This window comes from Pelobates fuscus, chromosome 6 (assembly GCF_036172605.1).
Source record: "Pelobates fuscus isolate aPelFus1 chromosome 6, aPelFus1.pri, whole genome shotgun sequence".
NCBI classification, from domain to species: Eukaryota; Metazoa; Chordata; class Amphibia; order Anura; family Pelobatidae; genus Pelobates; species Pelobates fuscus.
In genome coordinates, this window is record NC_086322.1 from 150,058,236 (window position 1) to 150,081,596 (window position 23,361).

The window sequence follows — 23,361 nt, forward strand, 5'->3', positions numbered from 1 at the left end:
TGCCGAATGGCTCACTGTTTACTAAACATGCCCCTACTCGCGGTATAGCGAGTAGAGGCAGAATTGACTAATTCTAAGTAATCTTTACTTAGTATTAGTAAATGTGGCTGAAAGACCAATTTTGGTCTTTCAGCCTTTTAGTAGGTAGCTCCCTGATAACGTGGGAATTAGGGAGTTATCTACTAAGCGGCTGCAAGATGCAGCCACAGCACAAATAGGATCGGAGTTTCATTCATTCGAATGAAACTGCAATCCGAACAAAGTCCTGAATTGCGTTCTAACACAAATGGAGAAACTGTTCTCATTCTATCAGGACGCAATTCGGCAGATTTGACAGCGTTCTGTCTAAGTGACAGGACGTTCAGCAATACTGACAGGAAGCATCGCGGGAACAGGAAGGAAAGCTAAGGATTAGGGGAAAATTGCTCTGACCACCAGAAATGAAGCACACTTTGCTCCTCCACTGGCAGGCCAGATTAAGAGCCCAGTGGGCCTGGTGCTGACAATTATGATGGGGCCTAATTACAGAATCTTATCGACCAAAAAAACACTAAAACAGTCATACCTGCCAAGCATCATCTAATGGAGATGGTGTTGGAGGGAAACTCAAAGGATGCAGCTATAAGAAAACACATACTCGGGGGGCGGAGCCTAACAGCGGAGAGAAGCAGACGCACATCTTAGGAGCTCTGAACCAAACGAAACAAAATTAACACAAAGCTGACAGAAAATACCCCCAACACCCGTTAACCGACAGCGGAACACCCCCCAGCCCAGATGGGACGAAAGCACAAGAAGCAGATGCCGGATAAACCGGCCCCAGGGCTCACGATAGGGGAAATGTGGCAGCAGGCGTGCGGCCCGAGCGGATCCAAAATGGCGGCGCTCCACGGAGGCTGCTCAGACTTTTCAGATGATTACTCCGAGGGAGCTGGAGATGAATACCTCCCAACCCCAGACCCAAAGCCGAAGGCAAAACCCAGCGGACCAAGGAAGGACCCAGACGCCGAACTGGTGACCACTGGGGTGTTAAAATCCCTGCTCGCAGACCTCCAAAAAAACATCCTCGCCGATGTCACTGCGTTAAGGGGAGAGCTGCAGGGCCTGACAGGTCGCATTACAGCACTGGAGGCCTCTTCCCAAGAACAACAGAGTACCATCGCCTCACTGCGAAGCGACATACAGGACCTACGCGAACAAAATATACTATATGAAAGGCGCTTCGCAACCCAGGAAGACGCAAGACGGAGACTTAATATCAAGGTCAGAGGACTCCCAGAGGGGTTGCCGGAGAGGGACCTACCACACATGGTCAAGCGCCTGCTTACCACCATTTTACCCACAGACCAAGCTAACGCCATAACACCCACAGAGCTCTTTCGAATTCCAAAACCGGCTGGGGCTCCAGAAATGGCCACAAGGGACACCATACTATCCTTTAAAAACGGGACTGACAAATCGAAGGTCCTCACGGCCGTCCGAGGCAAGACTCCCATACAATTTGAAAATACCACACTAACCTTTTTTGCCGACCTGTCCAGTGGAACTCTGGCGTGGCGCAGGTCTCTTCGGCCTCTCACCTCCACACTCCAGCGCAACAACGTACCTTATCGCTGGCGACCCTCACACACGCTCCTGATACAACAGGGTGAAACGTCGCACCAAATCCACAGCATGCAGGAGGCAGCGGCCCTTCTACGAACCCTGGGTCTACCACAAGACTTACCCCCCCAAACAGGACCCGGTGCCCCTACCACCCCGAGCCACAATTGGGATCCAGCAAACATCGCTCCTTTCAGACCACGGAGCACCACACCGGTTACATATGCCTCAGTTACCACATAGATGGAGCCGAAGGGTGCACCCTCCAAGCTCCACAATACCACGACCGACAACCAGACACAGGCTATGGAACAAGCCTGGGGAGGGGGGAGAACCTCTTCCGACAAGCGACAGGGATTACCGAAAAGGACAACACAAATATGTTAAACTGAAGCCTAGCCAGGGCACCGGTTAACTTTCATTAACTTTCTCTAACTTTCTCACTCGGGGATGTGGCTGTAGGCCGCAACAAACCGCTAAACAGGACCTCTAAATCAAGACGGCCGACCGTCTTGACATGACAGCGGGAAAGCGAGTTTGTTCTGTTGAAATTTCAAATTGTAGACTAATTTTTACCATAAGTAATAGATAGCCTTTTGAACTGTTAATACATGTCTTAGCTCAAGTTATATTGCCTACTATATAGCTACATAATCAACTATGCCTGTTACAAGCTCCAGGTTAGAATTGATGTACTAGAAATACCTGTCCAAGCCAGTTTACAGTTTGTACCCACTTTGGGTGATAACGCCTTTATTACATGTATATTGAGGCCATGCCGCTCAGTAGCATTAGTCGCTACATATCTAAAGCCGGCTAACCACATGAGTACCATAGCTATAGACATCACCCTGCTCATACTTAATATGTTTTCTCCATTTTTAACGCAACAGAGTATATCCTATGTAAGGGCGACGTATAATAATCTTTAATATACAAATTATTACTTTTTGCTCTGAAGACATGCTGGAGGCCGTCTGTGACACACCATGCCCTTATGGCGATTGTCATATGCGCCCCCGCTTAAAGTGGCATCTATTTTGTTATGGTCTCTACTTGTAATGCACTTAAATCTTACGTCCATACCACTCACGATCCCCACATAAGATAATGAGCGCAGTTTGGCGTACACGCCTCTACTATAGAGTCTAGGGTTACACTTTGACTCAATGCCACCGCCGTGACAGAGTGAGAGGGCTCATGCCTAGCACTTACCCCTCTTACCTGCGAGATGGCGACATGTTCCATTCTTTTAACCTGTTGCGCTCCTAGATAGCCTGACATGTATACTGGAACCGCACTATGGTACTAGCTAGCCCTACCTACACCCAGGCCCAACTAGTGAAGTTTTATACACGTTTAGCCTAACAGGAGGTACTCAAAAATTGATGTCAACCATATCCTAAAACAAAAGCTTAATGTTTTCACATGTACATGTTATATAAAAAATGTGCACTGCCAAAAAAAACAAAAAAAAACTTAAGCTACATTGTGTAAATCTCGCCTTTGCGTTAACTAACATAATTCATTTTTATTTTATTTTTTTTGCATGTTTACGCTCCAAGCCTTAAAGACAACTCACTAAGTCTACCTATTCTGTAAACATACTATTTGTCTCTCTAACATGTATACATAGTGTTCTTGTTTTTTTGTTTGTTTGTTCTTTTTTTTTTAAACTACTGCGAACCGTACTACTAGATTTTGCTTTATCAAAGCTTAAAGGGAAACTCCAGTGCCAGAAAGACGATCCGTTTTTCTGGCACTGGAGGGTCCCTCTCCCTCCCACCCACCAATCCCCGGTTACTGAAGGGGTGAAAACCCCTTCAGTGACTGACCTGGGACAGCGGCGATGTCCCTCGCCGCTGTCTCCGCCTCCGCGACGCTCCTCCTAGTGATTACGTCGGCCGGTGGGCGAGACTGATCTCGCTCACCGGCCGAGGAGACCTAATGCGCATGCGCGGAAATTCCGCGCATGCGCATTACGTCTCCCCATAGGAAAGCATTGAAAAATCATTTCAATGCTTTCCTATGGGGTTTTGAGCGACGCTGGAGGTCCTCACACAGCGTGAGGACGTCCAGCGACGCTCTAGCACAGGAAACCTGTGCTAGAACCCAGGAAGTGACCTCTAGTGGCTGTCTAATAGACAGCCACTAGAGGTGGAGTTAACCCTGCAATGTAAATATTGCAGTTTATGAAAAACTGCAATAATTACACTTGCAGGGTTAAGGGTAGTGGGAGTTGGCACCCAGACCACTCCAATGAGCAGAAGTGGTCTGGGTGCCTACAGTGTCCCTTTAATATGTATAGCCTCCCTAGCCATGTTTAATATGTATAGCCTCCCTAGACATATGCCATGTTTTGATTATTGTCTGTTACCGCTTACGTCTGCTATTGTGGCTGAGTAAGTCTATTGTTATACCTTGCATAACAGAAAATAAAGAATTAAAAAAAAAAAAAAAAAGAAAACACATACTCTAGGCTAATCTCTCTCTAATGTATGCTTTCATCTTTCAAGTAAATCTATACCCCCTAACAGCAGTGTCCAGTGAAGCAGGAAGTCCATGGGCCGGGTAAAAAGGTGGGCCACTGACACGAATCACGTGACCAGAACTGCCAAAAAGGGCGAACATGCCCAAAATAGGGGCATGTCTGTCCAAAGAATTGGAAGGCCAGTCTGGCATCAGTGTCCCTTTGTATCACAGTGTCAGTGTCCCCATGTCGTACAGTCCCCTAGTCTCCCAGTGTCTCAGTGTCCTCATCTCTCCCCGTGTCACTAAGATACTAGGGGACACTGAGAGAAATGTGGACACAGTAAGACATGGGGACACTGAGACACCTGGGGACACTGAGACACCTGGGGACACTGGGAGGCATGGGGGCACTTGTGGATACAGACATGGGGACACTGGGAAACATGGGGACACAGACACTGGGAGACTAGGGGACACTGGGAGACATGGGGACAGAGACACTGGGAGACTAGGGGACACTGGTAGACATGGGGACACTGAGACACTAGGGACACTGGCTGGAAGCATGGGGACACTGAGACACTTGTGGACATATGCATGGTGACACTGGGAGACATGGGGACACAAACATTTGGGGACAGTTGGAGATATGTGGACACAGACACTAGGGACACTGGCTGGGAGACATAGGGACACTGGGTGACATGGGACACAGAGACACTGGCTGGGAGACATGGAGACACTGAGACCCTAGAGACATTGGCTGGGAGACATGGGGACACTGGGAGACATGGAGACACTGTGTCCCTAGTGTCTCCAGCGTCCCCATGTGTCTCAGCATCCCCATGTCTCACAGTGTCCCCTAGTGTCTCAATGTCCCCATGTGTCCCCTATCCCAGTGTCCCCATGTTTCCCTGCTGCCTTTCCCCCCATCCCTCACTTATCTGAGCTGTAAAGCTGCTGTCTGGACTCTCTGTGCTGTGTAGCGACTCCCCGCGGATCAGTGAGTAGAGAGAGGCAGGGAGGGATATGTTGTAACTTCCTATCCCTGCCTCTCTTCATACACAGTGACCCCTACTGGCTGGTGCTGGTATTGCAGAGTCATCTCCGTTTATTCTGAGAAAAATATCTGCATTTGTATTGCCGGTATTACTGCAATACCGGCACGGCCAGGCAGCCTCAAATACCAGCTGTGCTGGTAAAATACCAGTCGGGTGGCAAACCCACATTAGTGTGTAAAAAAAAAAAGTAATTTTTTTTTTTTTTTAAATGGGCCTATTCCATGGGCCTGGGCCTAGAGCTGCAGCTCCATCAGTCCCTATGTTAATCCAGCCCTGTGTGTATGTATAAAGTGTACCATCTTCTGCACTGTCTGTTCGTTTTTTGTTTTTTCTCCCCCCTCACTCTGATTTTCAGAAAGATGTTTATGACCCTCTGCAAGAATGTTGTCTATTTTCTATCAAACCTGTGTCTTATCTGCACTCATGTCGCTTTAACCCCAGTATCACAACTGAACTTTGAATTCTTTGTGTTGTCTTGCTCACAAATGCTTCAGACTTGGGAAAGGGAGGTTCTCCCGAAAGCGTGTCATTAAAAAAATTCTGTGAGTCTAATAAAAAACGTATTACAAGATACAAATTTTTATCTGTTTTTTTACATCTACATCACTGGACTAATACGACTACAATCTCTACTTGAACACTATATAAGTAGAGATTGTAGTTGAATTAGTCCAGTAATGAAAATACTGTGTAATTGTCTGCAGCTATAATGTGTGTTTTGAGCCAGTCTGGAAACTGTTTCTAAAATGATTGCAAATTATACTGTAGACAAAATGTCATTTATCTGCTCCAGCCTTCATTTACACTTATATTGCTATATGACATGCTTCATTACACGGGCTGTTTTATTCTACTGTGCTTCCACTGAGAATAGAATTGTTAAGGATTTTTTAGTCTTCCCTTTCCCTGTTGAGAAATATTATCAGTTGCCAACAATGTTTTGCTATTTATTTACAATGTTCACATTACTTAATAAATATGCAAAAAATTAAAAATGTTTGATTGGTTACCAGAGGTAAATAACTGGCAGCAAGAAGTCATCCAGAGGTCCAGGTTTGTATTTGGGTTAAAAAATAAATGGTCAGGAATCTGAAGACTCATCAATATGAATAAAGACGTGTACAGAAAAAAGTAGTTTACTATATAGTAAATTATCAAAAGCCCAGAAGAGTTAAAAAGTCATTTTTTGCATTTTGTGTGTATGGCAGAAAGATAACAAATCCTTTAATAAATAAAGATTGGTGTTTTCAAGAACCACGCGAGATAAAATTACTTTTTTTTTTTTTACCATTTTTACTATTTACTACAGAACTGCAGCCACATTGTGTGTATTTCAGAAGTAAATGTATACATAATGTAATGTTAAGACAGAGAGAATTGCTGTTACGTGTATAATGAAAAGTCTCTAAGGAGTACAAAGCACTTAATAGTTTATTTTATTAACAGGTATTTAGTCAACATCATCACGGTTATTCACTAAACTCGATATCACGGGTGCCCAAAACTAGATCCCTAGATATTTTAAAACTACAGCTTGTATTATGCTTTGTCATGCTAAAGGCATGCAAAGCATCATGGGAGATGTAGTTCTACACATCTGGGATTCTACCTTTTGGGCACCCTTGCTCTATATGGTACAAAATAAAAATGTAGATGGCCACAAAAGCCAAGCTGTGCTTGTAGTTGAGTTGAAGGAATTTTTTTTTCCAGGTCAGCTAATTTTGTCTCAGTTTTGACATTTTAGAATATCACAATAAACCCTTGAGTTTTTGAGTTAACCTGCCTCTTTATACTAATCCTTAAGCTCACAAACGGCAGAAATCAGAAGCTTACATCAACCTTCTGTATATGTGTAGTTGGTTTTGTTTAATTAACTAACAAACAAAAGATGCTCCTTCGATTTTCACTGAAAGAAGAGTCTACCAACAATTAGTGTCCAAGTCTTAGGCAGACTGAATGCACTTGTTACACTCTTCCTGTTTTATTTAGAGAGACATGGTTTTATTTCTACATAACCACAATATTAAATATTAATTTTAATGTGAGATCTTAAATATTGGCATTAACACTGCAATTAGATTTTTATACTATTTTTGTACTGTTTGCCTTCCATTTTGGTGTACAGCTGCTTCATCCTTCATCATATAGAGAACATTGCTACTCTTATGCCTCCTAGATGATCGTCTGGATGAAAAACTGTATAAATGTTAGCTCCTTTATACCAATATTTTTTTTATATCCAAGTATACCTTTTTTTATTAACTGGATGATCTGCACGATAGTTTGCATTATATTTGTTTTATGCAAGTTACTGGAACCCGTACACAAATGGACTTAAGTTAAAGTGTATCTGTCATGATAATAACAACGATAGTTAAAGTACAAAGAATCAGATTTCAACTACACATTCTGCTAGCAGAGTTGCTAGCAAACCTATAGCTATCTCTAATATCAGAAATTAAAAAAGAGCCTTCTCAATATAAGTAAAAGTTTAAAGGAATACTATAGTGCTAGGAATAGAGCACTATAGCTTCTTCTGCCTCTCTCAAGTCCCCCTCCCCATCCCGCCAATAAAGGGTTAAAATCCATTTATTTACTTACCCAATCCCTGTCACTCGGTGCTTGGTTGGTGCTCTGCACTAATGCGCATGTGCGGCGAGCATCACAAGCGTATTAGGCCCTCGCCATAGGAAATCATTGCTGCAATGCTTTTCTGTTGTGATTTAACTGACATTGGATGTCCTCATGCAGAGCGTAAGGACCTCCAGCATCAGTTGGGCTATCTAAAGTCGACTAGAAACAAGGAAGCACCTCTAGTGGATGTGTTAGGCGGCCACTAGAGGCTGTCTTAGTGCTGCAATGTAAACATTGCAGTTTCTCTAACACTGCAATGTTTTACATTGCAGGATTAAGTGTGACAGGGACACAGCACCCAGACCACTTCAATGAGATGAAGTGGCTTGGGTGTCCAGTCCATAGTGCCTTTTTGAATGTACCCAATGTGAAGAAATTAGGTTCTGTGGAGCAGTATTGTGCTCCTATTAGCACATTTGGGTAGATTAATCCATACCAAGGATATATACCTACAAGGAATCCTGTAGTCCTATTTCCTGAAATACAGGAAAAACAATTCCAGATCACTGAAATTTACAGTTATTCCTTTTTTTATTTTTTCTCTCTAATGATAGTTAGTATAGCTAGATGTATATTTTTGCATTGCACCATACTTTAAACATGTGTATGATATATACTTTTGGCCTGCAGTTAATTTTGATCTGCAGCTATTTTTGGGGTGGCTTGAAAATGATTTTCTTAATGATACAACTATATTATTATCACTAAAAAGCATAAACTATTAGTCTGAAAGTTTTCTGGACAAAAATCTGAACCACAACTGGTGATCATTAGTAGGAGTCATCCCTACTACCCTGACCCGGGTTTTACCAAAATGTCACTCAGTACAACAGGTAGGTTGCCAGCCTTGGACATGGGCAAAGAACACTATGGATTCCTACTCAGGTCCTACAATCTATCCAGAGTGAAAGTTCAAGAGAGGCACATCTGCTTCATAAAGTGCTTTTATGATCACAATTTATGGAAGCAACTTTTCTCTTTTCCTCTGATGCATGATTAAGGGGTAAAGACTGAAATACCACTTGGTACATAGTACTTATAACAAACATCTCTTTAAAAGCAGATGTGCATCTACTAAGCTTTCACTTTGGATAACAAGAAAATGACCTTGACAATCCTCAGTGTTTCTGCAGCTAGAATAGGGATTTTAATGGTTTAAAAAAATGCATCAAATTTTAATGGTTTCAAATTATCCTCTTTCCCACCAACCTTTGTCTATATATCATAGAGGCATGTTCCATCATGGAATTCTAGAGATCTTTTGCAAGGACAGAGAGGCATGAGGCCATAGATTCTATTACAAAAGCAACCTCGGGGTTAAACAACCCCACAGGATAAAAAAAACGCGCTACAACTGTGGTACTAAAATCCAATAATCTGTTTTTAATGAATGCTGCTATCAGATATATAAGTCCTAATGCTGCCTTCAAATGTAGATATCCTTAATACTCCTGTGTATATCAAAAATAAATAAAAAGTAGAAGAAAGAGCAAAAGGCTGTATATCACGTGACTAAATAATGAATTTTATTGATAAATGTAAACAAATTAAATAAAATTAGATTAAAAGGTATATGCATAAAATATATACTAGTGGTTATCAGAGGGAACTTCCACCTAATACAATCTAGTAAGGATAGATAAAATATAAAATGTCCGTTACAGGAAAGATGCTAAACCCTAACCTGAATCTGATTGCTGGAGTGCACTCCTGCTCCGTCCAATCTATCCTTGTGCTGTAAAATGAGTTAAAGGGACACTGTAGGCACCCAGACCACTTCTGCTCATTGGAGTGGTCTGGGTGCCAACTCCCACTACTCCTAGCCCTGTAAGTGTAATTATTGCAGTTTTTTATAAACTGCAATAATTACCTTGCAGGGTTAACTCCACCTCTAGTGGCTGTCTACTAGACAGCCACTAGAGGTCTCTTCCTGGTTCATAGCACAGGAAACCTGTGCTAGAGCGTCACTGGACGTCCTCACGCTGTGTGAGGACCTCCAGCGTCGCTCAAATCCCCATAGGAAAGCATTGAAATTAGTTTTCAATGCTTTCCTATGGGAAAACCTAATGCGCATGCGCGGAATTGCTGCGCAGGCGCATTAGGTCTCCTCGGCCGGTGGGCGGGATCAGTCTCGCCCGCCGGCCGATGGAGCCAGTAGGAAGAGCAGTGCGGAGGAGGAGACAGCGGCGAGGGACATCGCTGCTGCCTCAGGTAAGTGACTGAAGGAGTTTTCACCCCTTCAGTAACTGGGGATTGGTGGGTGGGAGGGAGAGGGACCCTCCAGTGCCAGGAAAACAGATCGTTTTCCTGGCACTGGAGTTTCCCTTTAAGGTGTATCCAGTCCCCTCATCTATGTAGATCCTATGAGTGATCCGCCGGTATTCCTCACAAACAAATAACTAAAATGAATATAAGATCCTCTCCGGCCAAAAAGCTTGACCTGTATCGAAAACCGGAGTATGAAGGTACGGAGGCTCCCAGGGTACACAGGACACGTTCGATCATCTCGGTATGAGAATCCTACGTGTTTCGTGAGTCTTGAGCTCACCTCCTCAGGGATGAGTTACGAACCCCGGGATGGACGTGTGTGGCTTAAATACGTGAGGGAATCACTTCTTTAAACCACATGTGTGGTAATTAAATTACTAAATCAATTTGAGAATTCACATCTGCTCTCAATAAAACCGAAACAATATTGCAATATAGATTACATTTTGAGTTACATGGATTCAAGCATCACACTTCAAAGAATACATTTAAAATATATGGAATGTTTAAAATATATAAAAAAATTCTTAAACAATTCTTTAAAAAAGTATGAAAATGTATATATGGAAAAGTATGTAAAAATATTTATGTGTATGTGTGTATGTGTATATATATATATATATATATATATAGAGAGAGAGAGAGAGAGAGAGAGAGAGAGAGAAAGTAAATATATAATATATATATATATATATATATATATATATATATATACATATATACAAAAATAGAAAAAATCCCATGCACTCACGTTTAGTCGTTCCTCATTAGCCGGGTGCCAAAGCCTGGACTCCAAAGATACACAGAAATGCCAAATAGTAGCTGCTCACCGGTCTTTTAAAATCCAAAAGTTTTATTAAATCATATTAAAATCTGTGACCAACGTTTCAGTCCCCGCTCAGGACTTTCCTCAGGGTCAAGTGTTGTCCTATCATTTTGTCTGACCCTGAGGAAAGTCCCGAGCGGGGACTGAAACGTTGGTCACAGATTTTAATATGATTTAATAAAACTTTTGGATTTTAAAAGACCGGTGAGCAGCTACTATTTGGCATTTCTTTATATATATATATATATATATATATATATATATATATATATATATATATATATATATACATATATATAAATATAATTACCCTATGTGTATAAAAATTCTCTATGGTGGACCTCACATCGTATACATATATTTCTCATTAATAGTTGTTATATACCCTTTTGTAGACTGGAGAGCTAATTTCTCCACTAATTTAAAAAGCTGCTATGTCTACGTCTTTATTTAATCCACCATTATACAAAGTGCCCAACTTAAAAATCCAATATGACTTTCTTTGTCTTAAAATCCTAAGTCTATCTCCACCTCTCTTTGTGGGATAACTATTTTCTATTCCCCTCACGCTTAGGCCTTGTGGATCTCCATTATGTGCCTTGAGAAAGTGGAAGTGTCTGGTTCTTCCTGAATATGATTCTTGGTTTATTGCCATCTTCTATGTTCATCATGTTGTCCTGTGTTACAATTGGCCAGTGTTTCCACATGATTTTCTTCATTTCTAATGCAGCTGAATTATAGCTAGTCACAAAAGCTGGAAGAGGTTTTGCTTTTTTGTGTCTAGTACTGTTTCTTTGTTCCCAAGTGCTTTTTTAGAAATTAAGTTTTCTCTGTTGATGTTTGGAACTTAATAACAGATGTTCACCAGTTGTTTGTAGTTGTAATGTTTTTGTACATATCTAGTCGTTAAATTTTGAAATTCTTACTCAAGGTCTGTGGGTCTACTACAATTCCTTTTTATCCTCATGTATTGGCTCTTGGGAATATTTCTTATCCAACCTGGGTGGTGGGCACTTATAGCATCGAGAAAGCCATTACAATCAACTTTCTTACGATGGTTCTTTGTTTTCAGGTGTCCATTTTCATCCACGAATATGTTTAGATCCAAGAACATGATGTTCATTTTACTCACTTCATATGTGAATTTCAAATTTAGGATGTTGGAGTTGGTATGATTAATAAATTGGATAAGGTGTTTTTTGTCTCCTCGCCATAACAATAAAATATCTTCGATGCAGCGTTTCTAGAATGCCAGGTGTTTCTAGAAAGGATTGTGATTCCAGATGTATTGGCTTTCCCACCATCCCATAGCTAGATTGGCATATAAAGGTGCTAGTTTTGTCCCCATAGCAATCCCAGTTGTTTGAAGATAAAGTTGTTTATCAAAGAGGAAGTAGTTATGTTCCAGAACAAAACTAGTACAATCCAATAAAAATTCTTGTTTGTCTTTATTTACCTTATTGAATAGATTCAAAAAGTACTTGACTGCTTCTCTCCCAATTTTGTGTGGAATACTGGTATAGAGTGATGTTACATCAAGACTCACAAAAACGCTTGGTGGACATTGAACACTTGATTTTCGGGTGGGACCACCCCTCCCAATACATGTGGACTCCCAGGCAACATCGACCCCCCCCCATCTGCACACACCATATCACGTTCCCTCGATCTTTGGGACAAATTACACCTTAAATATGACCTTACCTCTGACTTCTCCCCAATGACCCCAATTCTTCTAAATAAACTCTTCCCCTCAGGACTCACAGCCCAACATTTCGCCCAATTCGAGAGGAGAGGAATAGTAAGACTGAGCCACTTATTCACAAATAACCAGTTCATCAGCTACGCTGACATCCCCGAAGCCACCACACTCACAACTATCGACTACTTCCGTTATATACAACTCCGCAGCCTAGCAGCAATGCCATGCATTCAACAAGCAGGCAAATCACAGCCCACCAAATTTGAACGAGACTGCATCACAGCCCAAGCCAGGAAAAGCCAAATATCCGACATATTCATCACAATAGCGACCCACACGACCCACATCTCCCTGCCATATATCAAGGAATGGGAGACCGACTTGGGTGCACCGACAGACACAGGAGACTGGGCAGACATCTGGGAAGCCATAGCATCCCTAACGATATGGGTGACACATAAAGAACAAGCATACAAAATGCTATTTCGCTGGTACCTCACCCCCCAGAGACTAGCACGTATGCACAAATTGCCCACAAACCTTTGCTGGAAGCAATGCGGGGAAGCGGGCACTTTCCTCCACTGTTGGTGGACGTGCCCAAAGCTCCGACCCCTCTGGCAATCTATAGGAGCAATTCTCACCAGAGTCCTGACCAACCTTTGCCCCCTAGACCCATGGGCTATGATCCTTTCCAAGCCACTGGAGACATTCACAAGAGCCAAGAACAAATTAATAGCAAGAGTAGCTCTAGCCACACGCAGAGCAATAGGAGAAGTATGGTCCAACACAACAATACCCAGACAGCAGACGATACTCATGAAAATCCATGAACATATAGACATGGATAGACTCACGGCCCAAATCCATGAAACCTCCAAACCGTTCCACAAAATTTGGGACCCCTGGCTCATGAACGACACCTCCCTGACTTGGTAGGCCAACCCCAGACTTCAAACTGCAAACCTCCACCAATCGGACATAAATTACACCTATAAACCAACCTAAACACACACCCCCATGCCTAACCCAAGCAACACACCACTACCCACTCCATCCTCCTCCCCCCCTCCCCTCTCCTTCACCTCCCACCCTCCGGAGGGAACGCGGGACCCTGCAGAAGGACACACTAAATCTGCCTACAGCCCACCACCAATAGAACCAACACCCCCCCCCCTCATCGGCCAGACAAGGGACAGCCACGCCCATCCTACCCCTAACAGACAAACACCACTAGACAATTCATCATCTAATAAGTCCTCTACCACACAAGACACGGTCGACAAAATCCCTGCACTGCATAGCAAGGGAAGACACAAGCAACCCACCAAGACTCACAAGACAACCCCTACCCTCATCCGCCTATTCTGACCAGACGGACCTACCCCCAGACATGACCACCACTCACCAACCGATAACATAGAACCATACAAATCAAACCTGCAACTACATAAGGAAACAGCGACGTGACGCAACACACCAACACTGACGAGAGACTCTCCCCCCAAGACAACCACCACCCACCCCCGAGGACCCAACTGACACGGTGACACAGGGGGCCAAACATGGCCACAACAACACGGAATAGCACTAAACCAGCGTTGAAACTAAACATATATCTGTTATTCCAGTATAAAACACCATACTGTATGGATCCTCTAACCCCCCCTTTTTTTTTCTCTCTTTCTGTATCCCCCCCTGAATGCTTAAAAATTCTACAAATAAAGAATAAAAAAAAAAAAAAAAGACTCACTAGATAGCAGTCTTGGGTCCATTCTATATCAGGAATGAGTTGTAAAAGATAAGATGTATCCTTCAAATAGAGATCCAGATGTGTTACCATAATTTGAAGATAAAAGTCCACATAAGCTGACATATTGCTGGTCAGAGAATCTACACCCGATATGATGGGTCTACCAGGAGGATTATGTAGGTCTTTGTTGATTTTGGGTAAATGGTAAAAGGTAGCTATTACGGGATTTTCTTGATATAGGAAATTAAATTCTTCTTGATTTAAGATCCCTTTTCTCTTAGCTTCTAGTAAAAGTGTACCGTATATACCCGAGTATAAGCCGACCCGAATATAAGCCGAGGCCCCTAATTTTACCCCAAAAAACTGAGAAAACTTATTGACTCGAGTATAAGACTAGGGTGGGAAATGCAGCAGCTACTGGTAAATTTCTAAATAAAATTAGATCCTAAAAAAATTATATTAATTGAATATTTATTTACAGTGTGTGTATATAATGAATGCAGTGTGTGTGTATGAGTGCAGTGTGTGTATGAATGCAGTGTGTGTGTACGAGTGCAGTGTGTGTGTCCGAGTGCTGTGTGTGTGTATGAGTGCAGTGTGTGTGTGTATGAGTGCAGTGTGTGGTGTGTGTGTATGAATGCAGTGTGTGTATGAGTGCAGTGTGTGTATGAATGCAGTGTGTGTATGAGTGCAGTGTGTGTGTGTACGAGTGCAGTGTGTGTATGAGTGCAGTGTGTGTGTATGAATGCAGTGTGTGTGTATGAATGCAGTGTGTGTGTATAAGTGCAGTGTGTGTATGAATGCAGTGTGTGTGTGTATATGAATGCAGTGTGAGTGTGTGATGCAGTGTGTGTGTGTGTGTGTGTTGCAGAGCCTTGGTGGGGGGTGGGCATTTTTATTATTATTATTTTTTAAATAATTTTATTATTATTTTTTTTTCGTCCCCTCTCCCTGCTTGATACATGGCAGAGAGGGGGGCTCTCCTTCCCTGGTGGTCCAGTGGCATTGGCAGTTCAGTGGGGGGGGGGGGGGGCTGGCAGAGAGCACTTACCTATCCTGCAGCTCCTGTCAGCTCCCTTCTCCTCCGCGCCAGTCCGTGCAGCTCCTCTGTCAGCTCACACTGTAAGTCTCGCGAGAGCCGCACTATGACCCCGCGGCTCTCGTGAGACTTACACTGGGAGCTGACCGAGGTGCTGACGGACCGGCGCCGAGGAGAAGGGAGCTGACAGGAGCTGCAGGAGAGGTAAGCGCTCACTTCCAGCCCCCTGTCTGTATTATGGCAATGTAAATTGCCATAATACAGACATTAACTCAAGTATAAGCCGCGTTGGGGTTTTTCAGCACAAAAAATGTGCTGAAAAACTCGGCTTATACTCGAGTATATACGGTAAGTAGATCTTTCTTGAAGTCTTGAGTGGGATCTACATCTAATTTCCTGTATGTAGCTTGATCTCCCAATAATCTATGTGCTTCTCTATTGTATTCATCTTTGTCTTGTATGACTATTGCTCCCCCTTTATCCACTTCTCAGATTTGTATACTCATATTATTTTGGAGGTCCAGTAGGGCCCTTTTTTCATCATGTGTTAAATTGGATTTTATCCTAGTCTTTCGGGCACATAGGTTCTTTTTTTTTTTTTTTAACTTCTTTATTTGTTTTTCCATACAAAAGACATACCCAGGGAAACTGCCCTACACTGAACATCATAAATACATCCCTATGACAGTTGACAATGAATATAAAACACTTACAACACCACCAATGGGAAATGTTGGGGGGTCTCCTACCATTATTCTTCCCAAGAACACTAGTTTTGATATGAAGATTTTATTCAGGTACTACTTCCCTCACTCTCCATTTTTTCAAGCCAATACTTGCCTAACTCCTGATTTTTATGACATAGCTTAGAAATTAGTTTCCATCCTTAATTGGTGTAGGACTTGTATTTTAAAATGCTCAAATATAAAATGCACCAAACTCTTCCAATTTCGTGCAACAATTAGTTTGGCTGCAGCCATAAACTGTACATATATATACAACTCTGGGGATTCGTTTTCCTATTATTCTTTCTAACCCACAAAAAAACATTGACCATAGTTCTTTTGTCATCTCACAATATATATATATATATATATATATATATATATATATATAGGCAATAAAGAGCCATAATGTTTATTGCATCTCCAGCAAATCGGGGAGCTGGAATTATACATTTTAGCCATGTTAGATGGTACCATATACCACCTATTCAGTACATTGAATACCACTTCTATGATATTCAGACAGTATATATTTTTAGTTGTTTGGGATATCACCCTGCATCACTCCTCACTTGAAATTTAGATTATAAGGTATTTCTCCCATTTTTGGACTATCAGATTATTAGTGGGAGCTTCTAATTTTATCAAACCTCTTCTGGCTTTAGAAGGTACTTATATTACCGCCTCATTATTTAGTAATGCAAAATGTTAAAATTTCTACACCCTCTGAAGAGTTATATAGAACGTTTCGTTTTATAAAATTTTTAATCCTTAAATAATTGAACCATTCATTTGACGATAATTGAAATTCTTGAATAATTGTCTTGAATGATTTAATGTTGTCATTTAACAGCAGGGCTTGAGTCCTGCAGGAACACGTGGGAACGGCGTTCCTGCACTTTTGTCCCCCCTGTCATGGGGGGGGGGGGCATGAGGTGGCCTGTTGCTGCTGGACCCCCTCGGCGGGTGGCTGTCTACCTTCCAGACGCGGTGAGAGAGTTGTGTTCTCTCTGCTCTGCTCCCTCGCACGCTGTCATATTCCGGCTCCGGGCATCAGTAGACAGCCCGCGTGGCACGAGGGAGCAGATCAGAGAGAACACAGCTCCCTCTCCGTGTCTGACAAGTAGACAGCCGCCTGCCTCACTGGACCTCAGGAACAGGACCACACCAGCTCTCGAGGTAGGGAGGCTGGGTGGACATTTTGTAAATGTTAAAAATACGAATAATTTGTGTGTTTCTGTGAGTGTATGTGTGTGTGTCTGTGAGTGTGTGTCTGTGTGTCAAAGGAAACATTACTAATCTGGCAAATTTTAAGTGAAACAAATTAGCGTTTATATTTCAGTTGAGGTGTGCCGAAACCGACGTATTGGTAGGCCTGTAAATAAAGTGGGCCCACCAAGAAAGGTAATTAAGTGAAATAATACATTTAAAAAGGTAGAGTGGTGGGAGGGATTCAAAATGGAATGAATGCCAAGGAGGAGTCTAGTGCCGATGGTGAGTATTTATATCAGCACTAGCCCCTCCCACAACTCCAGGCTCTGCCTTTACATATTATTTACTAATTACAATAATAAATAAATACAATAATACAAAAATTATTTATACATATGTAATTTCATTCTAAGTGTATTTTGTTATTAATATATATATATATATATATATATATATATAGGTATCAAAATACACTTAGAATGACATTCTATATATATATATATAGTGTTGTCGCGAACCCGAAATTTTTGGTTCGCGCACGGCGAACGCGAACTTCCGCAAATGTTCGCGAACGGGCGAACCGGGCGAACCGCCATAGACTTCAATGGACAGGCGAATTTTAAAACACACAGGGACTCTTTCTGGCCACAATAGTGATGGAAAAGTTGTTTCAAGGGGACTAACACCTGGACTGTGGCATGCCGGAGGGGGATCCATGGCAAAACTCCCATGGAAAATTACATAGTTGATGCAGAGTCTGGTTTTAATCCATAAAGGGCATAAATCACCTAACATTCCTAAATTGTTTGGAATAACGTGCTTTAAAACATCAGGTATGATGTTGTATCGATCAGGTAGTGTAAGGGTTACGCCCGCTTCACAGTGACAGACCAAACTCCCCGTTTAACGCACCGCAAACAGTCCTCTATATACAGAGTAAACATGGCTCCCTCTATATACAGAGTAACATGGCTCCCTCTGTATACTGTGTAAACATGGCTCCCCTCTATATACAGTGTAAACATGGCCCCCTCTATATACAGAGTAACATGGCTCCCCTCTATATACAGAGTAACATGGCTCCCCTCTATATACAGTGTAAACATGGCTCCTCTCTATATACAGAGTAACATGGCTCCCCTCTATATACAGAGTAACATGGCTCCCCTCTATATACAGAGTAACATGGCTCCTCTCTATATACAGTGTAAACATGGCTCCTCTCTATATACAGAGTAACATGGCTCCCCTCTATATACAGAGTAACATGGCTCCCCTCTATATACAGTGTAAACATGGTTCCCTCTATATACAGTGTAAACATGGCTCCTCTCTATATACAGAGTAACATGGCTTCCCTCTATATACCGTGTAAACATGGCTCCCTCTTATTACAGAATAACATGGCTTTCCTCTATATACCGTGTAAACATGGCTCCCCTCTGTATATAGAGGGAGCCATGTTACTCTGTATATAGAGGGAGCCATGTTTCCACTGTATATAGTGTAACATGGCTCCCCTCTATATACAGAGTAACATGGCTCCCCTCTATATACAGTGTAAACATGGCTCCTCTCTATATACAGAGTAACATGGCTCCCCTCTATATACAGTGTAAACATGGTTCCCTCTATAAACAGTGTAAACATGGCTCCTCTCTATATACAGAGTAACATGGCTTCCCTCTATATACCGTGTAAACATGGCTCCCTCTATATACAGAATAATATGGCTTCCATCTATATACCGTGTAAACATGGCTCCCCTCTGTATATAGAGGGTGTAGCGGAGAGCTGATTTCTCGCAGCTATTCTCCACTTTAGATCCAAGGGAGGCTCAGGAACAAGTCATTAGTAAATCCACAGCAGAGTTTCCAGCAGGTAAAAAGGTTCAGCGAAATCCCCACAGCACTCCCAATAACTGGACGACACACAGTTTCAGGAGTAGAACTGACAATCGTTTATTCCAAGGTTTCTTATAAAGCCTGCTCCCATGCAAGGGAGGGAACTACAGTAATTATGACAGTAACCAATACCATTCTTGTTACCTCCCACACATCTCCTCCCCTCAGAGTGAGTCATAATCCCCTTAAGTTGTACAGTACTTTACCCCAAACTTGGATGTACCCCTAAACCATCACATATCCTTAATATCAGGGTACCGCTAGGTAGCCCTGATCTGGGTGAATATAATATCCAAAATTCACCCAGATCGGACCAGGGGTTCGGTAGTTACAGGCAGGGGAAGTTTGACCGACCGCACACGAGTTGGTATCCGAAAAGGGTTCCACGAGAATGGGCCCTGCGGTCGGTCTCCGTTCGGCAGTTAAAACAGGCATTTATAATTGCCATCCACATTTACATTCACCTAGATAGTGATTCCCTCATTCGGTACTTTATTACTACCGAATGGGGATTCGTTATGTTTCTCCGTTCGGCAGTTACGGAGCTCTGGAGGTCTCAGCGGTGTTTGGTTGTTTGAGTGTCCGATTGGAGTTCCAGGCACTCGACGACCAAACACCGCTGGGATTTTCATGCGTAAGATGGCCGCCGCCACGTGTACGCATGCCGAATGGCGGCCACCCAGATACAATGCTAATGAGCCGGTTAACTTGCGGTTGGAAGGAATGTGAACTTTAATAGCCGGCACACTTCTCTCTGGGGTGGTCCCTCCGTTCGGTAGTTTCCATAAGTATATAGTACGGATGGAAACTACCGAATACCATACAATTCACATAATACACACACGAATAGCAATTTCAACATAGGGAAAACATATACAAACATAGTCACACAGGCATTTTGCAGGACAGGCTCACTGCATTCCGCTACACTGCTCCCCCTTGCCCACAAGCCGGCATACACAGTCTGATCCCACACGGATCGGCTTGGGGATGACCGGGGTGCTCACGGATCATTTCTCCAGATCAGTTTGTCGCGACAACCCGTCGGTGTTTCCATTTTGCTTACCCGGGCGGTATTGAATGTTAAAGTCAAAAGGCTGCAGCGCCAAACTCCAGCGCAGCAGCCTGGCATTGTCCCCAGCCACCCGGTTCAGCCAGACTAACGGGTTGTGATCCGTGAGCAGCGAAAAAGCCTGTCCGTACAAGTAGGGTTGCAATTTCTTCAAGGCCCACACCACAGCCAGGCATTCCTTCTCGATGGCGGCGTAGCTTACTTCCCGGGGTAAAAGTTTGCGACTGATGTAAGCCACGGGATGTTCTCCGCCATCGGCCCCGACTTGGCTCAATACTGCCCCCAATCCAAACATAGAAGCGTCTGTGTGAACAAGAAAACGTTTAGTTGGATTGGGAGCGGCCAAGACAGGGGCATTAACAAGTGCATCTTTCAAGTGTTGGAATGCCTGCTCACACTCCGGGGTCCAGGTTACTTGGCGGGGAAGGTTTTTACGTGTCAGGTCCGTGAGGGGTTTGGCCAGGGCACTATAATTGGGGACAAATTTCCGGTAATACCCTTCTGTCCCTAGGAAGGCTAACACCTGGGTTTTAGTTGTCGGGGTAGGCCACTGTGATACTGCCTCTACTTTGGCGGGTTCCGGCTTCTGCTTACCACAGCCCACTCTGTGGCCCAGGTACTGTACCTCGGCCATCCCAATACTACATTTAGCTGGTTTTAGGGTCAAACCAGCCTCCCGGATCCTGTCTAGAACCGCTCCTATATGGGCCAAGTGTTCCTGCCAGGTATCGCTAAATATGGCAATATCATCGAGATATGCGCAGGTATAGTCTTGGAACCCATCTAGGAGGCGGTCCACCATCCGCTGGAAGGTAGCCGGCGCGTTTTTCATCCCAAACGGCATGACCTTAAATTGGTACAGGCCGAATGGGGTGACAAAGGCGGACTTAGGGATGGCTTCCGGGGCTAAGGGAATCTGCCAATACCCTTTGCACAGATCAATCGTGGTAAGGTATTGTCCCCTGGCCATCCGGTCTAGTAATTCATCGATCCTAGGCATCGGGTATGCGTCGGATACGGTCTTCTCATTCAGTCTCCTGTAGTCCACGCAAAAGCGGGTCGTGCCGTCCCGCTTTGGTACGAGGACCACTGGAGATGCCCAGGGACTATCTGAGGGCTCAATCACTCCTAACTGTATCATCTCCTCAATCTCTTTGCGCATATTCTCCCGGACCGCTTCAGGGATGCGGTATGGGGTCTGGCGCATGGGAAGTTGACCGGGGGTGTCTACTCGGTGGGTGGCCAGAGGGGTGTATCCAGGTACATTAGAAAAGGTCTCCTGCTTTTCCTGCAGGAGTTGTTGTACCTCGATACGCTCCTGTGGGCTCAACCGATCCCCCAATACAACTGCTCCTAAATCCCCAGCCAGCTGTCCATCTTCTAACAGATCGGGGAGGGGTAGGCTGTCGCTCTCTTCAGAGGTGGGGGCGCAGATAGCTGTCACCTCCTCTGAACGCTCCTGGTAAGGTTTCAGCATGTTCACATGGATCATGCGTCGCCCCCCATTCCCTGCGCAGTGGCCAATTATATACGTGGTGTCACATCGTTGTTCTACCACTTTATAAGGGCCTTGCCAGGCGGCCTGTAGCTTATCGTGTCGGACAGGTTTTAAAATTAAAACTTTCTGTCCGACCTGAAAGCTGCGGTCCCTGGCGCCCCTATCGTACCAGGTGCGCTGACGCGTCTGAGCTGCCTGTAGGTTTTCCTTTACCGTCTTGGTGAGTGCTTCCAGGCGATCTCGGAGGGCCAACACATATGGTACAATAGGGGTACCGTCCACGCTACGGTCTCCCTCCCAGTGCTCTCTAATCAAGTCTAGGGGTCCCCTTACCCTCCTCCCAAACAGCAGTTCAAAGGGGGAAAATCCTGTAGATTCCTGCGGCACCTCCCTGTAAGCAAACAGTAAGTGCGGCAGGAATTTTTCCCAGTCTCGGTGAGTCTCGGCGAAGGTTCGGAGCATCTGTTTTAAGGTGCCATTGAACCGTTCGCAGAGCCCATTAGTCTGGGGGTGGTACGGAGCACTAATTATAGGCTTAATTTTGCAGAACTTCCAGAGTTGTTGGGTAACCTCTGCCGTGAACTGAGTGCCCTGATCCGAGATGATCTCCCTGGGTAACCCCATCCGGGAGAAAATCTGCATCAGCGCCTCAGCCACCGTCTCTGCATGTATATTTGTTAAAGCTACCGCCTCGGGGTAGCGAGTGGCATAGTCCACTACGGTCAGGATGTACCGTTTGCCCGAGGGGCTAGGTTTCCGGAAGGGGCCTACAATATCTACGGCAACCCTATGAAAGGGTTCTTCAATTATGGGTAGGGGGTGCAGCCTCGCCTTACGCTTATCCCCCCTCTTTCCCACCCTCTGGCACGTGTCGCAGGTATTACAGTACCTGCGTACCTCCTGGCTAATCCCTGGCCAGAAGAAACTTTGGGTCAATCGATATCTGGTACGGCTGACCCCCAAATGTCCGGATAGCGGAATATCGTGCGCTATCCGGAGTAATTCGGTTCGGTACCTCTGAGGTACCACCAGCTGCCTTGTAGCAATGGGGTCTGACCCATCTATCTGTTTACTTGTTTCCCGGTACAATAGCTGTCTGTCCCATACAAATCTTTCCCCCTCTGCCCCCGGTTGGATAGAGGTGACCTTGTCTCGGTATACCTGTAAGGTAGGGTCAGTGATTACCTCGGCTACAAACTCGTCAGGAGGGGCCCAAGGGATACAGTCTAGGGAAGGGGAGGAATTTCTTACCTGGACCTCCGGCAGTGCGTTGTTTTGTTGGGTGCGGGCCTGTTGCCTGGTGACTACTGGGTGTGCTTCTTCAGTAGTTTGTGGTTCAAATGCGGAGGTGAGTTTGCCCAGATCATTCCCCAGGACCACCTCAGCAGGTAATTGCGGCATTAGTCCCACTTCCACATTCCCGAACCCCGCACCCCAATGCAAATGTACCCTGGCTGTGTCTAGCCGATACACGGCTCCCCCTGCAACCCTGACAGCCACAGTCTTATTCAGCTTGGCCTTGTCCGAAACCAAATGGCTTTGCACCAGGGTGATAGTGGCTCCCGAGTCTCGGAGCCCCTGCATAGGCTTCCCTTC